At 41.7% G+C, this 4,853-nt stretch overlaps 1 pseudogene; it reads left to right on the top strand.

Annotated features, from left to right (window-relative positions):
• Positions 1 to 988: 988 nt before the first annotated feature.
• Positions 989 to 1,803, top strand: LOC104673125 (annotated as a pseudogene).
• Positions 1,804 to 4,853: the final 3,050 nt, after the last annotated feature.

The following is a 4,853-nucleotide window of genomic DNA, read 5'->3' on the forward strand; positions in this document are numbered from 1 at the left end:
AAAAAAAAAAAAAAAAAAAAAAAAGATCCTGTAAGCTTTCTAGGAGAATGAAAACATCATTTCCAAAGATTCAAAATGGCATCAGGCTTCTCAACAATAGAACTGGATGATAGATGACTCTAAAGCAATGCGGTTTCACGATTCTGCAGAGGAATTGTAACTCTATAATTCCATACTCAGGCAAATTATCAATCAAATCAGAGAATAGAATAAATACATTTTTCAGATATGGAAGAACACACAAAATGTACCTCCCAAGCACACTTTCTTATGAATGTACTTGGGGATATGCTCCAAAAAAATTAGGAATAAACAGAGAAAAGTAGACCAAAGAAAAGGAAAATATGGGATCTAGGTAACACTGATTACAGGATTATAGCTGCAGAGCAGACTTACTGAGGCAGAGGCTCAAGGACAAAAATCTCTAGGAAAAACGCAAGTACCTAATGGGAAGCATGACTTTATTGAGAAGATAGATGAGTTTGAGGATATACAGCTTGCACAATTTTCTTACAGTGTAAGAAAATTAAAAAGGTAATAATAGGCCGGGCGTAGTGGCTCCCGCCTGTAATCCCAGCACTTTGGGAGGCTGAGGCGGGGGGATCACGAGGTCAAGAGATTGAGCCCATCCTGGCCAACATGGTGACACCCTGTCTCTACTAAAAATGCCAAAATTAGCCGGGCATGGTGGTGGGCGCCTGTAGTCTCAGCTACTCGGGAGGCTGAGGCAGGAAAATCGCTTGAATTTGGGAAGCAGAGATTGCAGTGAGCTGAGATTGTGCCACTGCACTCCAGCCTGGCAACAAAGCGAGACCCCGTCTCAAAAAAAAAAAAAGGGGGGAAACACATAATGTTATTTTAAGCTGTATGGTGTTATTGGACTTCCAGAAAACATTGTTTGGATATTTCGAACAATGTAGGCAGTTTTCTGCATGCTTCCTGACAAGTGAGGAGACTTGTGGCCTGGTTCTTAGACTTCCCTAGCAGCATGGCCCCCAAATGCCAGTCTCCACTCCCACCTTAAAAGAAGAAATCAAGACCTCCTGCTCTGAGATTGGAGGAGACATCAGTCTCTGTAGGCTTGCCGAGGAAGGGAGAAAAAGAACAGCAAGAAGCAATTGAACATGTTGATGAAGTACAAAAAGAAATAGACTTAATGAACAAGCCAGTGAGGAGATTTTGAAAGTAGAACAGAAATAATACAAATGCTTCCAACCATTTTTTCAGAAGAGGTCAAAATTGATTGTCAAGATCCCAAATTTTAGGGCAACAATATTTGTCAATCATCTCCAAGTGTCTGCACTGCTTGGGGAGGAGGGCGAAGAGGCACTGCATTATTTGATCAGAGTTGAAATGACAGAATTTGAAAATATTAAATTAGGTTACAGAATAGATTTTTATTTTGATGAAAATCCTTACTTTGAAAACAACGTTCTCTCCAAAGAATTTCATCTGAATGAGAGCGGTGATCCATCTGCAAAGTCCACGGAAATCAAATGGAAATTCGGAAAAAATTTGACGAAATATTGAAGTCAGATGCAGAATAAAGCCAGCAGGAAGAGGCAGCATGAGGCACCACAGAGCTTCTCTACCTGGTTTACTGACCATTCTGATGAAGGTGCTGATGAGTTAGGAGAGGTCATCAAAGATGATATTTGGCCAAACCCATTATAGTATTACTTGGTTCCCAATATGGAGAAGGAGAAGATGAGGAGGAGGAGGAGGAAGAATTAGATGATATTGAAGGAAGATGAGGATGGTGATGAAGAAGAAGGAGAGGAGGATGAAGGAGAAGATGACTAATAGGACACTGATGGCTTCCAACCTTCCTTTTAAAGAAATTTTCTCCAGTTCCTGGGAGCAAGTTGCAGTCTTTCCCCTGCCCCACCCCACTTCTTGTGCTCAGTAACCCTGTTCTTGTGGTCCCTTTTCTCTACTATATGGTTTTCAACTTATTTGGGGGGAAATACCTTGAGCAGAATACAATGGGAGAAGAGCCTCTATCCCCTTTCTATTCAAAATTCATTTTTATCCCTTCCTGTCTGAGCAAAAACTGTATAGAATCAACACCACTGAGCTCTGTGGGAAAAAAGAAAAACCTGCTCCTTTTGCTCTGCTGGAAGCTGGAGGGTGCGAGGGCCCTGCATGGCAGTGCACAGAAGTCTAGCTTCTTTCCTACTTTCTGTATATATTGGGCTCAGAGAGTACACTGTGTCTCTATGTGAATATGGACAGTTAGCATTTACCAACATGTATCTGTCTACTTTCTTTCGTTTAAAAAAAGAAAAAAAAACCTTCTAAAAAATGGGGTTTTAGAAGGTCAGCAAAGGGTGGTTTTGACATGTTTGGCCATGTTAAGTGGGCATTTTGATAACCTGGCTTCTCCTTTGGGCTGTTTGTGATGTTTGACAGATATCCTTGCAGTTTAAGATAACACTTTTAAAATTCTCTTCTCATTATGACCTGAGCCCTACCACTCAATGGGAGAATCAGTAGAACCTATAGGATCTTATCTGGAATTGACATGCTCGATTATAATTTTGTTCCTGTTTATTTTTAAATTTTCTTTTTGTTTCACTGGAAAGAAAAGATGATGCTCAGTTTTAAATGTTAAAAGTGTACAAGTAGGCCAGGCGCGGTGGCTCAAGCCTGTAATCCCAGCACTTTGGGAGGCCGAGACGGGCGGATCACGAGGTCAGGAGTTCGAGACCATCCTGGTGAACACGGTGAAACCCCGTCTCTACTAAAAAATACAAAAACTAGCCGGGCGAGGTGGCGGGCGCCTGTAGTCCCAGCTACTCGGGAGGCTGAGGCAGGAGAATGGCGTAAACCCTGGAGGCGGAGCTTGCAGTGAGCTGAGATCCGGCCACTGCACTCCAACCTGGGCGACAGAGCAAGACTCCGTCTCAAAAAAAAAAATAAAAGTGTACAAGTTGCTTTGTTACAATAAAACTAAATGTGTACACACAAAAATTAAAAACTAAAAATAAAATAACATAGGCTGGGCACAGTGGCTCACATCTGTAATCCCAGCACTTTGGGAGGCTGAATGGGGAGGATTGCTTGAGCGCAGGAGTTTGACCAGTGTGGGCAACATGGTGAAAGCATGTCTCCACAAAAAAATACAAAAAAGTAGCCTAGAGTGGTGGCACATGCCTATAGTCCCAGCTACTTGGGAGGATGAGGTGGGAGGATCACTAGAGCTGGGGAGGTGGAGGTTGCAGTGAGTTGAGATCTCACTACTATACTCCAGCCTGGATGACAGAGTGAAACCCTGCCTCAAAAATAAATACATAATAAAAGAATATAAATATTTTGTATCAATTTTCAGCTTTTACAGTCAATAAACTTAAGTCTTAATTTTGGTTACAGAATTAAATATTAATATTAACAGTCAATGTAAAAGTAAAGTATAGTTAACTGAAGGTGGGACACAGAGGAAAAGAGAGTGAAGGAAAAGATTAGGATGCTAATATTCTTATTTTACAAAGTAGGAACTCAAAATACACAGTGCCTATCTGAAAAAGATATTAAAATGATTAGTATAGTATTAAGTTAGAAAAGTAAACAAGAGAACTGAAATATAGCTATATTAGGAGTAGAGGAGGGGAGGGAGGTGGAGTTCAGCTAAACCTTAATATGTTGTAAAGTCAATAGACCTTTGATGGATTAGTGAGTAGAGGACACCTTTCCTAGAGATACTGAGGCAAGAGGTAGCAGTAGTGCCTCTTAGGGCTTGGACTGGACTCAAACAGTGGTGGGGGGGAACAAATTCCACTAGAGGGAATTTGTTTGAGGGAAAACAGCCTGCAAATTATTTATTTATTTATTTAAGACAGAGTCTTGCTCTGTCGCCCAAGCTGGAGTGCAGTGGCGCGATCTCAGCTCACTGCAACCTCTGCCTCCTGGGTTCAAGCAATTCTCCTGCCTCAGCCTCCAAGTAGCTGGGATTACAGGCAGCCACCACCATGCACGGCTAATTTTTGTATTTTTAGTAGAGATGGGGTATCACCATTTTGGCTGGGCTGGTCTCGAACTCCTGACCTTGTGATCCACCTGCCTCAGCCTCCCAAAGTGTTGGGATTACAGGCATGAGCCACCGCGCCCGGCCCAAATTACTTTTGGTTGGCAAATCACCTTAATGTTCAAAAGAGGGAATACTTAAATAATTATCACATTACATTAATAGAATAAAATATATCTAGTAAAACTTTTTAATGACTACTCAACAATATGGAAAATTCTATTATATAACAGAATTTTCAAAAGATATAAGTCCTCTTTCCCTCCCTTCCCTTTCTAAACAATTTAGTCCTAAAGCCACCAGGTGGGGTAGAGCAAGGTCATAGACATTGATGAGGAGGGGCCGTCTGGCATGGGAATAAGAAGTCAGAACCCAAGAGAGATGAAGATGTGTCCATGGTGGGGGATGTCTGAGGGGGCTGAGAGGGGAACCCAGCCGGCAGAGTCACAGCCTGAGTAAGTAAAGGAGACATCCACTCAGAGGGGTTGCCTAGTGGACATATTCAGGCCCAAATGGCGGACACCCATGTAGAAGGGCAGCCCTGGCACAGAGTGTCAGAGCCAGAGTGGGTAAAGGGCATCCACATGGGAGGGGAAACGACAGCAGCAAGGTGAGATTGGTTACATACATGAAGATGGATGGAATAAGCAACTATATTAAAGAATATGGGAGAAGAAATGTACAAATCAAAAAGTTATAAATAAGAAAATTAAGATACAAATATAGAAAGAGAAAACCTAATGTGAGGTTGTGGGGTTGGATTTGAATTGAGATATTGGTATAAATGTATGGTTTTCAATATGGTTACATAAAGAAAATACATGTGAGT

This window comes from Rhinopithecus roxellana, chromosome 5 (assembly GCF_007565055.1).
Source record: "Rhinopithecus roxellana isolate Shanxi Qingling chromosome 5, ASM756505v1, whole genome shotgun sequence".
NCBI classification, from domain to species: Eukaryota; Metazoa; Chordata; class Mammalia; order Primates; family Cercopithecidae; genus Rhinopithecus; species Rhinopithecus roxellana.